The sequence below is a fragment of the Symphalangus syndactylus genome, chromosome 23, assembly GCF_028878055.3.
Source record: "Symphalangus syndactylus isolate Jambi chromosome 23, NHGRI_mSymSyn1-v2.1_pri, whole genome shotgun sequence".
In the NCBI taxonomy this organism is placed as follows: Eukaryota; Metazoa; Chordata; class Mammalia; order Primates; family Hylobatidae; genus Symphalangus; species Symphalangus syndactylus.
In genome coordinates, this window is record NC_072445.2 from 53042051 (window position 1) to 53055640 (window position 13590).

Consider the following 13590-nt stretch of genomic DNA (forward strand, 5'->3'; position numbering starts at 1 on the left):
TTTCAGAATCTGGGTCTGCCACTTACTTGCAAAATCCTTGAACAGATTTTTATTAAGCTTGAAATTGTTCACGTGTAATGGAGGGTATTGGTGTCTTCAAAGATTTTCTAAGGATTTGAGATAATAGGGGAAACACCTCAAGCCATAAGTGGTAGCTGTTGTGAGGGTCATGTGAAAAAAGGTTTCATTTGCCATGCCTTTCCTTATCACTAACTTTCAGGGCATCCCCTGCTCTGTTTGTGTGTGTGTGTGTGTGTGTGTGTGTGTGTGTGTGTGTTTGTTTTTGTTTTTTTTTGAGATGGAGTTTCGTTCTTGTTGCCCAGGCTGGAGTGCAATGGCGCAATCTCAGCTCACTGAAACCTCCGCCTCCTGGGTTCAAGCAATTCTCCTGCCTCAGACACCCAAGTAGCTGGGATTACAGGCATGTGCCACCATGCCCGGCTAATTTTTTTGTATATTTAGTAGAGACGCGGTTTCACCATATTACCCAGGATGGTCTCGATCTCCTGACCTCAGGTGATCCACCCGCCTGGGCCTCCCACAGTGCTGGGATTACAGGCGTGAGCCACCGCGCCTGGTCCCCTGCTCTGTTTATTTAAGCAGAGCACAGATGCTGTGGTTTCCAAAATACACTCAGGTCCTGAGCGTCCTCAGCTATCAGTGGTCCTATGAATGAATACTACATGCTCCTCAGGGAAGTGCTGCCTCTCAGCCCCACATTTTGCTATTCTTTCCTTGTGGGTTTGTTTGTTTGTTTTCAAAAAAGACGGAGTCTTGCTCTTGTTGCCCAAGCTGGAGTCAGTGGTGCGATCTTGGCTACCTGCAACCTCTGCCTCTTGGGTTCAAGCAATTCTCCTGCCTCAGCCTCCCGAATAGCTGGGATTACAGGTGCCCGCCACCATGCCTAGCTAATTTTTTGTATTTTTAGTAGAGACAGGGTTTCACCATGTTGGCCAGGCTGGTCTCGAACTCCTGACCTCAGGTGATCCACCCGCCTCGGCCTCCCAAAGTGCTGAGATTACAGGCGTGAGCCACTGCGCCCGGCCTCCTTGTGGTATTTTATCCTTATTCCATCCAACACAAATGACTGCTGTTTTATTATTTATGATCATAGGCTTTCCTAGGAGTCAGTCACTATTGCTTTAGTTCCAGAGGGAAGCATTCGGTTTGGTGGAGGAAGTTGTTGATTCTTTTGCTTCTGATTACGCCCCCTTTTTCTTAGATATTTCATCCTTTTAAAAATTTATTTTTTGTCCGGGCGTGGTGGCTCACATCTGTAATCCCAGCACTTTGGGAGGCCGAGGTGGGTGGATCACTTGAGGTCAGGAGTTCAAGACCAGCTTGAATAACATAGCAAAACCCCATCTCTACTAAACATACAAAACTTATCCAGGTGTGGTGGTGGGCGCCTGTAATCCCAACTACTTGGGAGGCTGAGGCAGGAGAATGGCTTGAGCCCGGGAGGCAGAGGTTGCAGTGAGCCAAGGTCCCACCACAGCCTAGGTGACTGAGTGAGACTCTGTCTCAAAAAAACAAAAAAAAATTATTTTTCTAACTGGCAAATGAAAGTTGCATATATTTATCATGTACAGCGTGATGTTTTGAAATATGTATATATTGTGGAATGGCTAAATTGAGCTAATTAATACATGCTTTACCTCATGAACTTATCCTTTTTTGTGGTGAGAACACTTAGAGTCTACTCCGTTAGCAATTTTCAGGAATACAATACGTTGTTATTAACTATAGTCACCGTGTTGTACAACAGATCTTGTGAACTAAATATTTCTTCCTAATGAGTGTTTTCTCTTTATTTCTACTTATATGAGCATCAGCTGAATGACATTCTCACTTAGTTAAAAACAAAAAAATGAAGGGAGGATATGGGCTTTAAAAGATTTGGAGGTAAAAGCACATGACTAGTTTAAAGAGAATTAATGTTTTGTTTATTGATAGGTTTTTCCTTGCCATATAAAGTAAACTTGAGAAATTGTTTGATAACATGATTTTTTCAAGAGTTAACAGTCTTGAACTAGGAAAATTCCTTCAGTTGCTCACACTGGGTAAATTAGCCTTTCCAAATATCATTCCTGCAACTTGAGCAATATATTTTATTAAAGTTAATAAGTAGTTCATAATGTTGGTTGTAATTAATGTGTCTTTTTATCAGTCCTTTGGGACTTTATGTAGTAAGTTTTGCAGAGTCTGGAACAGTCTTGACTTGTTAGCACTCTGTATTTTTGTGCCGGGTGTGTACTTTTAGATTTAAATCAGCAACAAAAGTAAAACATTTCCTACAGATGCAGAGACAAATGGGGATAAATGCTATGGTTATACAAACCTGTCATTAACCGTGTTCAATTTATGTTATTCAAGATGCAGCCATATATATCTTCCTGAACTGGAGCTCTTCTCATGCACTTCTCAGATACTTTCCAGGACTCCTCATCACATGCTAGAAAAAATCTGTACTCTTTGGACTACATTTGAGGTCCTTTATTATATAGCCCCATTCTACGTTCTCCACCGTCTCTTCTGGGACTCCTCTCACCACTCATTCAGTGCCTCAGCCCAGTGTCTATTGTTGGTTCCTTTCATATAACTCAGGAAGCCAGAAAGTCTCACAATAATTTTTTAATTATTCATGACCCCCCCCTACTGTGTGTGTGCAGCCCAGGAAGCCCTTGAGAAATCCAAAAATAAGTTAGAAAGCAAAAGAAATGCATACCAAATAACATTTTGAGATAATATTTAAACTCTAAATTTTATAGATTTTAAGTGTTACATAAAATCCAAGGAGAGATAAAATCTGGAAAGGCACCAGATTTTAAAGAGATAAAATCTGGAAAGGCACCAGTTGCCTGGGAAGGCACCAGAGAGCAGATGGAACATAGAGGAGATAAGTATTTGAGACAACACATATATTAAATCTCCTGATTCAGCCATTCCACAAGGGATACATACATCAGAACATCATGTTGTATACCATAAATATATATGATTATTACTTGTCAACATATAAGTTGTTTAGAGTTTAGTCAAAGGGAAGCCTAGAAGGCATCCAGACAAGAGGAAGTGACATGTATCAAGGAGAACACATGGATTTTGATGTGAGACCTGGCTTTGAATCTCAGGACCTCTGCTTTGGTTCTCTTGGACAATTTATTTAATTTCTCTGAGCTACAATTTGTTTTCTATGGAAGAAAGTAAAAATGGCAATACCTATGCTACATGGTTGCTGTAAGGGTTAAATAGGTCACTTTATGTGCTGATTAATGGAAGCTTCCCGTAAATGATATATTTTCATTTGACTTTTCCATAAAGGAAGATACAGAGCCATGGTGGTAATGCTGGTCTGAGCAGAAGATATATCTTTGGGCGGGGCGGGGGGTACCCAACTGCAAAGTTAAGATTAAAAAAGAAAGAAAGAAAAATAAGAAGGTGCATCTTGTTGGGGATGCCATGGGAGACCTATTTGTACGTGTTGAGTGAGGCCAGATAATAGGAAATTCTAAGAACTTCAGACTAATATGGTAAAAAATAGGGGCTATTCGAGTAATGCGGTTAAAATAATGCTTAAGGAAGGTTGTTTTTCTCTTTCTTTTCCGTATCTTCTGGAATCACATCCTCCATTATTGCCCACAAGAACACTCTAGCCTTCTGCAATATACTACTCATGTGCCTGGATGTGCAACAAACTTTTTTTTTCAAACCAGAAATGACTTCATTACATACAGATGATAAAATTTAGTTGTGAAACTCAAGATTTCTGTAGCTCTTCATTACAAATAGTTCAGATATATTTTAAAAGATCGAAATTATTTTTAAACATACTGATAGCCTAAAATTTACTAAATTTTAGGTTGCGTGATCACATTGAGTACCATGTCCCAGTTAGCCCTGAAATTGGGTTCTGCCAGCTCATAGAGCACTGTCTACTTAAAAAATTTGGGAGGATATTTTCTTATTCTTCAGATATTCCCATTATCATACAAATACTATGATGCTCCTTCTCCTTAGCAAAAGGTAAAATTCATGCTTACTATTCTTTCAAGTTTACATCCATTGTAAATAATCTGCCTAGTAAATACGTTACGTGTAGATTAGTTGATGGTTTCCATACTAATTTATTTTCTCTTCATTAAAAAATAACAATTCCTTCTTAATTGGGAATAAAAACATTAAGATAGAAGCATTCATTGTCTGGTGGAAAATAGGGGAAGTGGAGAAGGGGAAGCACATATTTCCTGAAACCGACCTATTTGTCAGGCTCGATGAATAATGGCATCATTGATACTGAATTAGGACTCTCAAAGCCGCTCTCAAAACTGGGGGGTAGCAGGGAGAGAGACAGAGAAAGATAAGTGCATGGATTGAGAAAGCAAAGAGAAGCAAGGGCTCTAAATTTTGTGTGGTGTGTCAAAATGTTAAATTCTCAATCATGTCTTGCTATTTATTAAAAGCTATAGGAAGAGCCTCCATGCTCCCACTTTCTGATTTAGAAACACGTAATTCTCTAGTAGGTATAATGGCACTGCAGTGGGTTGGTTGGAGCAGTTGAAGAATATGGGCTCTTAAGTCAGACTTGGTTCCAATCCTGGCTCTAACGCCTTCTATCTGTGTAAGGCCAGGTGAGTTACTGAATCTCACGATCCTTCTGTTTCCTCATATGGTAAATAAGGATACTAATAGTTCTGATCTCATAGGGTTGATTTGAGGACTAAATGACGTATTCATTTAAAGTGCTTAATCTAGTAAGTACCTAGGAAGCACTCCCTTAATGTTTATCATCGTCTTTATTATTGTCTCATTGTGACAGGAGTCAGTACTTTGGAAAGAAAATTCAATGTACTGAGATTTATGACAACTGGTTTTGCCACAAACTGCTAGACCTTGGGCAGGATAATTTCTGTGGGTCTCTGTTCTTCATCTGTGAAAGGAGGAGATACAGCCTGGAATGATCTCAGATCCCCTCCAGCTCTCTAATAAAACATGAATCAGCCATTTTATGTTGGCCACACAGCTGTTCCAGTGGACTTTTCAGAGGCAAATTAAAGGCTTATTTGTTAAGCCATTCACATTGCATTGAATCGTGCTTTGAGGTATTTTACATTTTATTATCTATTTATTTATTTTTGAGAGGGAGTCTCGCTCTGTCACCTAGGCTGGAGTGCAGTGGCACGATCTCAGCTCACTGCAACCTCCTGCCTCCTTGGGTTCAAGCGATTCTCTTGCCTCAGCCTCCTGAGTAGCTGGGATTACAGACATGTGCCGCCACACCTTGCTAATTTTTGTATTTTTTAGTAGAGACAGGGTTTCACCATGTTGGCCAGGCTGGCCTTGAACTCCTGACCTCAAGTGATCTGCCCACCAAGTGATCAGCCTCCCAAAGTGCTGGGATTACAGGCATGAGCCACTGCGCCCAGCCAGAAATTATTTTACATTTGAAATATGTTATCTCTTCCTCCTATTACCTTTTGGCTAGGTGGTTGTAATAATGTTTGTCTGGCAGATAATTCTGAAGCAAAAAATTTTTGAAGCAAAAAACCCTGTGTAAGGGCTAATGAAAAAAACAGAAATAACCTGCAGAATTAGATACCTGGAGCATGGCATTTCTACATAAACTAATATGTTCTCCCGAACTTCATATTATACATGCAGATATACACAGATCCACATTTAAGATTATAAAGTTAGTATATTATAGTCAATACTGAAACTTTAAAGCAGTCTTTGTAAATGTTTAAGTCACTGCTGATTGCAATTAAAGCATTCTTGACAATGAATGAATACATTTTTTAACATTTCTAAAATGTGCCATGTTAGTAGGTAATAGTGACTTCCAGTAACTTTGGTTTTTATTTTCTTCCCAGCTCTATAGAAATCTTCATGCCAAAAATGAAAAAAAAAAACAGTCTGGTAGTGGCATATCTGGGGTCAGTGTGGATGTGAACATTCCCTGGCCTGAGAGATTCTAAACTGTTGACTCAGAAATTATATAACAGTTCTTGCCATATGGCATGTTGCTCAAATGTGCTGAAGCCATGTGTTTTCGAGCATTGTTAATGCCCTGCAACTCAGGAGAAAGGTTGTACATCTGCCTCTTATTCTGCTAGCATTGTTTTATACTGTGAGGGGACAGAAGAGCACCTCCAATCTGTGGACTAATGCGGTGGGAAGAGCAGCCATGTTTGATTCTGTTCCCGTGATGGGGGATTTTATGTGCTCAGAGCTAGAAATGATTTCTGCTTCATATTGCTTAACTAAATATTAACTAACCAGAATCGTAATGAGACAAAACATTTGTGCAGCAAAATTTGCATTCTAAAAGCCAACAGTAGCCAAAATAGAACCAATTTCTTAGCAGAGTTCTACAATATTAATTTGTTCTATCATATTGTATTGGTTCATTATTTTACTATTCCGATGGTCTGTTTGAATGAAGTCTTTTTTCTAGTAGTTAAAAGCACAGGCTCTGGAGTCAAACTTCTTGGGCTCAAATTCTGCCTCTGCCACTTCCCAACTGTGTGGCTGTAGGCAATAATAACAGCACCTCCTTATTATAAATCTTGTGGGTTGAAATGGGATTATGTGTATGAAGCACTCAGCAAGTGCCTTGCACAGAGGAAACACTCAATAATTGTTAGCTATTGGGTTTAAACCATAAAAGTTTTCCCTATAGTTATGAGCAGCACTAGTAGTTGCTACTTGAACAGTTTGTTAAAGTAGGGATTCATTATAAATGATGCATGCCATTTTAAAAAACATTTATGAAAAAATAGGCCAAATCCTCCCAGATTTTTGTTTTTCTTTATGATCTTTTATAAATTATCTCATGCATACTCGATTTGTCATTTCTTTTGGTGATTCACCTTTATCAAGTTGTTCCTAAGCATTCTATTTAGAGTTTTCTTAGAATCAGCAACCCTCTTTTTTCATTTGTTAATTAAATTATGTAATTACAGAGAAGTACAACTGACATAGAACAGTTTAGGAGCAAATACAACTGACCCTTTTTACAAGCATAACTCAGCTGGTGACAGTCCAGAGAGTAGCCTCCCAGCTGGGGTGATGTAGCATGCAGGGGGCATTTCATAGATGGAAGAGAGAATGTTGGTTAATCCAGAGAATTGGACAAGAATGTCAGTTAAGAAAAATTTTTCTTGTGAAGGGTGCTAAAAAATAAATGAGCTTTGCTAATCTTGTTAAATTTTTTTAAGTGTATATTTATGTGTATGTGTGTGTAAATATATATGTATATATATATATATATATATGCTGCTTTTTTGTTCTCCCCTTTACTCACCTATTTTTTATCCTATCAAATCCCACTTTCTTCAATACTTCCCTTTCTTTGTCCACATTTATTCCTTAGGTATTTGTTGGCATCCAGAAACATCATTTAACTTAATTGTGTTTAGAGGGGTGAATAACAATAGCAATAGACAGTACAACCCTGAGCATTGAATCCGAAGCACTGTGCCGATCCCTCTACAGGCACTAGGTGATAAGACTGTCAAAGCACCCAATCAGGTAGAAACTATTACTGCCCCCATTTTACAGATAAGAAAACTGAGGTTTAGTGAAGCCCTGCTCCCTATGAGAGCACTGAAAGCATTGGTAAATGTGGATGTTAGTTAATGACATGTATGCTGGTGAAAATTTTATGGATTCTACTCCAGCCTATAGTGCTCCTCTGCTCTCTCATCCTGAAGAGTCATTCAATATGACTCCTAAGGAAGTCATACTGAAGTGCTCTGGCTTAGAACCTAGCCAGGAATACTACTAAAGATACCCTCACTCCTGTCAGAAGTTCTCTAGGATCCTTATATTTGGTTTGGGCTTTGTTTTAACCTCCCCTCAAATACTATAAATATTGTGCAGCCTACAATCCAGAAGAGATGTTGAGTTGGGTCTGCTTCTTTATCAGAGAGAGGGGGTGTAAAACACCATCAAATCAGATAGAAATGAAGGTTTACTTTGTCAGCAGTTGTTTTATGGGAAACACCCTCCTGTATGACTCCAACACACATTCTCTGTAAGGCATTCTTCACAGGTGAGTGGCTTTATATTCTTTCTTCATTCTCGGGACCAGTGCCGAGGGCAGCGGTTGCATGACCTCCTCCTTGGTGAATCAGCCACTTTGTCCAGCAACAAAAAAAGACCATGCTCATGGCCAGCCCCAGTGCTGTTGCTGTGGTGGAAACATCCATCTGGATGAGTCAGCCATGCCATGCTGCAAGCCAGACTTCCAGACTAACACTGATAGCTATTGGATGCTGCAGTGGAAAATGTGTCCGTGGTCTACCTTTACCCTCATGGCCTGGTTTCTTGGGATCCTCTTACCAGGCACCTCAATGGCAAACTTTTCTGTAGTTGATTAAAACTTATATCTAGTAATACCAAGTCAAGCCCTACAGCCTCAGTTTCTTTATCTGGACTCTGTAGTTTTTGGTCATTTAACTTAAACCAGGTTTGAAATCACTACATATAAGAATTTTTGAAAGCTACACTTCCATACACCAAAGATTTTTGAGAAAGGAATTTATTTAAACCTCATCCAAGCTGGGCATTCTTCACCCCTTCAGGTATGTGAGAAGAACCTGTCTGGTCTTGCACTGTCCAGGTGCTCTGATTTGGAGCTGGGCCACCTGCCAAGTCCAGACTCATCAAAATCACTGTGCCTGTCAGCCCTGTTTAGAAGTGGAAAAACACCCTCACAAATGAGTAGGCCCAGGAATTCCAAGTCATAAATAGTGAGCCTAGCCTTTATTTTTTTTTTTTCCTCTCTCTCTCTACTCTGATTCCAAAGAGAAGAGATAGGGAAAAGAAGGAAAACTGGGGGCTCAGTTTAAACTGATGAAATTATTGATTGTGTTCAAATATTGGATGCTTTTCTATGTAGTTACTTTAGAAAAACAAGAAATACTCTGTGCATATGCCAGGTCTGATCTGTGCATCACCATGCTTAGTGTTCTATTCAGCCAAGGGCCATAGGTGTCTGCCTTGTTTAGTGCAGATTTTAAACAAGACAGGGCTTATATCCTCCCATTTCATTCTCTCACTTTCTAGAACACAGCCCACTGTGACTCTTTTATCCTGTGCCTCTTCAGTCATCAGATGTTGGGCATAGGAATGATAGCTGCATTTTTCCTTCCATCCCTGGTTTCTTTCTTGCTATAGAAAGAGATTTGCTTTGGTTACCCATCTCCCAGTACACACACATGGTAGCTTTGAGCCTATTGCTGCTGTTCTAAGTAGGGACAGATTATGCACAAGTGTGGACACCCAAGGGTGTTAGCTTTTCAAAGATCTGTGTCAGGCTGGGTACAGTGATTATAATTCCAGCACTTTGTGAGGCCAAGGTGGGAGGCTCACTTGAGGCTAGGAGCTCAAGATCAGCTCAGACAACATAGCAAGATCTTACCTCTACTAAAAAATAAAAATAAAAAATTAGCCATATGTGGTGGCACACACCTGTAGTCCTAGGTACTCAGGAGGCCGAAACAGGAAGATTCCTTGAATCTCGAGGAGTTAGAGGCTGTAGTGAGCTATAATCACACCACTGCACTCTAGCCTGGTGGAAGAGCAAGACTATCTCAAGAAAGAAAAAGATTCATATCGTTATATGACTCAGGGTTGAGTGACTCAGGTCTGTGACTTTGCTTGTAGAAATTCCATACAGGAGCTCTCTTTGCTGTTCTGACATTGTGTTATGGGTTACTTTGGGCATGCCTGTGTTTTAAGACTTGTTCACGTGATTATAGAAGGTCTAATCATAAACCCCAGAGGAAATTGGCATTGTGGTCATGGTTATTAACAAGTGAGGTCAGGCTTGCCCTGTGAATTTCCTGCACCAGGCATGCGGAGCTAACATCTGCAGAGTGGCCACCGCCTTTTTGGCATCGGTTCTGCTGAAAAGTCACAGGCCTCTTGGATTTGACAATGTTATGGCTCTGCTCGGATTGTCTGGGATAGAAACAAATACTCATAGAGCCTCCTGTTTCCCACGGGACTTACAAACCTTCGCTTATGGGCTGGTGTGCTTTCCCCTAGACAAATAGTACCTCATTCTATTTGAGTGTAAACTGTAGTCAGAAAACGTTTAGGGTGGAGATATTGCGTCTTTTATGGGATCCACCCATGCACTGTTTGAATTCCCTGATTCCCACCACTCAGCATAAACAGCTTCTTTTTTCATGAACCGAGGTTCAAAAAGCAGTTGGCAAGTCATCTTTTCCTATGCTGAGAAAAGGGACTGTTGTGTTTTAAAAACAGAAGGCCGGGCGCGGTGGCTCACGCTTGTAATCCCAGCACTTTGGGAGGCCGAGGTGGGCGGATCACGAGGTCAGGAGATCGAGACCATGGTGAAACCCCGTCTCTACTAAAAATACAAAAAATTAGCCGGGCGTGGTGGCGGGCGCCTGTAGTCCCAGCTACTCGGAGAGGCTGAGGCAGGAGAATGGCGTGAACCCGGGAGGCGGAGCTTGCAGTGAGCCGAGATAGCGCCACTGCACTCCAGCCTGGGCGACAGAGCAAGACTCCGTCTCAAAAAAAAAAAAAAAAAAAAAAAAAACAGAAGTGAACAAAGCAAAAACAAAACAAAACAAAACAAAACAAAAAACCTTCAGTCTTTTGGATAAACTAGGGTCTCTTTAAGAGACCATATGAGGGTTCTTGGTATTTCATATTTTCTATTGCAGAGCGAAGTGTAGCCATCATCTGTGTTTCACCGAGAGCTGATTGCAAGAGAGGACAGAGACTGTATCAAGAGTCATATTGCCTTTTAGGCCTTGGTTGACAATTTGGCTTTTTTTGTAGTTGTTTTTACTATTCCAGTGGTGCCTTGAAGGTCACCGAACCAAAGAACTGGTTAAGTATAACTCCGGCCAGGGGTTCACATAGCTGAAAAGGCACCAGAAGGGCAGAATAGGGGGAACTCTAGAACCTGTCCCACTCACAGTTTTGCTGATACAGTTTTTTATATTGGGTGGTTTTTTTTCCCTGTACCCTTCTATCTCAGTGTTAAAAAAAAAAAAAAGTATTTTTCTTATAATAGACAATATGGATTAGCATACCCTGGCCCAAATAATGATACTGTTCCTTCATCTCATCATGTCCATGCACACACGAACACACACCCCACCCTTTCTGTCCCCCACCACCTTACATGTGAGAGTCACCACCATCATATTTGGTCAGTAATATTTTTTAAATGGGACCTCTGTGGGAGCTAGAAAAATAGTGATAATTGGCTCCTTTCAGAAATCTTTCTAAGAACAAGTATCTTTTCTTTTTAATGTTTTGTTTTAAGAGATAGGGTCTTGCTCTGTCGTTCAGGCTGGAGTGCAGTGGCACGATCATGGCTTACTCTAGCCTCAACCTCCTAGGCTCAAACAATCCACCACCGCCATGCCTGGCTAATTGTGTATTTTTTTATTTTTTTTCAGACGGAGTCTCGCTCTGTCACCTGGGCTGGAGTGCAGTGGTGCAATCTTGGCTCACTGCAAGCTTCACCTCCCGGGTTCACGCCATTCTCCTGCCTCAGCCTCCCGAGTAGCTGGGACTACAGGTGCCCGCCACCATGCCCAGCTAATTTTTTTTATTTTTAGTAGAGACGGGGTTTCACCATGTTAGCCAGGTTGGTCTCAATCTCCTGACCTCGTGATCCGCCCGCCTCGGCCTCCCAAAGTGCTGGGATTACAGGCATGAGCCACCATGCCTGGCCCATGCCTGTTTAATTTTTTATTTTTTGTAGAGATGGGAGTCTCACTATTTTGCCTGGGCTAGTCTTGAGCTCCTGTCCTCGAGAGATCCTCCCACCTCAGCCTCCCGAAGTGTTGGAATTACAGGCATGAGCCACCACACCTGACCTTTTTTCTTTTATCTTTGAAATTGGATCATGCCACAAAATTGTTGCAAAAATGAAGGAGCCATCTGAAGGAAAAATAACTAATTACTTTTTCTTTGCAGTAAAATGAATTATAGTTGATTAAAGACTTAAGAGATGATAATAATAGATAATAACTAAAATATATTCTAGATTTATACTGGCCACGTACTATGGTAAGTGCTTTACCTATATTGGTTTATTAAACCATCCCAGTAGCCCACTTAGGTATCAACTATTAGTCTTATTTTACCGATAAACTGGAACCTTCCCAGTGTCATGTTACTGGTAAGGAGTAAAACTCAGGTTTGAAAGTCAAATTGTTAAAAACAGTGGTGGTGCGCATCTCTAATCCCAGTTGCTTGGGAGGCTGATGCAGGAGGATTACCTGAGCCCAGTCATTTGAAGCTGCCATGAGCTATGATCCTGCCACCACACTCCAGCCTGGACACAGAGCGAGATCCTGTCTCCAAAATAAATGAAATAAATAATAACAAAAACAAAACTGGAAGAAAATATGGGTGAGTTCTATATCATTTGGGGGTGGAAAAGGATTTGTGAGGCATAACACATATCATAGGCAGAAATTATGAAGGAAAAGAGAAAAGATTTAAATATGAAAGACCAGAAGCTCTTGTATGACCAAGAATAATGTAAGACCGATAGGCAAATGACAGACTGGGAAAAAATATTTATAACATGTAAGATAGACCAATGGTTAATATCCTCAATATATAATGAGGATTTTAAAATTCATGAGAAGAAAAGCAATGGCTAGCCCAAGGACTTAAATAGTCAACTTACTAAAGTGTTAATACAAATAAGCAATAAATAGAAGAAAAATTATCCAAACAAGAGGCTTTTTTTTCCTACTGACTCAGTCAGAACTAAGAAGAATGATCATAGGGATTGTTGTTGAGAGTGTTGAAAGTAGAGACTCATGCATTTTTAGAGAACTTGGAGATTTGATTTTTTGAAGTTTTGCCTAGTAAAGTCAATAGGAAACTGCACAGAGGTAAACATGTAAGAATAAATATTGCAGAAAAATAAAAGGAAATAATCTAAATATCCATAGTAGGTAACTGATTGCATCCATTATTCATACAATGGAAAGCTGAGCTCCTGTTAAAAATGCTGATGTTGATGTATATTTGTAGAGATGGGAAAATGTTCATTATTTCTTGTCTTAAAACAGAATGCATTGTCTTTGAGACACAAAGCCATAGTAATAAAATGTATTCCAGTCTCTCTAGACTCCAATCTTGCGTAAATTTGTAAAAATACATGGAGAATGAAAAATTTTTTCAGAAACGTAGTATACTCGTTTTCAATTTTTTATGTTGTTTTTCTCAGATTTTTTTCTTTTCCAATTATGAATAAAACTTTACTAAATATGATACATTTGAATTATATTCTATCTGCCAAAAATAACTAACTAAAACAAGTTGACTGTATTTGAAATCACATGTATATATTTAGTGGAAATCAGAGAGACTAGTTTTTATTTTTTTGTCACATATATTTTGTTGTAATGTCCAGGAGGATGCTGTGGGTATTAGTAAAAATGTGATTTGTAATTTTTATCAAAATTACCTTATTAGTACCTACATAGTGTGTTGACGCATTTATTCATACCCCATTGGCTTATTTAACAAAGGCCTACTATAGTCTTATGGGATTCATTAGAATTTCAAAAACAG

The 13590-nt window shown here is 39.8% G+C and overlaps 1 protein-coding gene across 7 annotated transcripts in view; it reads left to right on the forward strand.

The window, feature by feature from the left end:
• KIF13A (kinesin family member 13A) overlaps window positions 1-13590 on the forward strand; it is a 244840-nt gene that overhangs the window by 127121 nt on the left and 104129 nt on the right. The gene's annotated exons all lie outside the window — the stretch shown is intronic.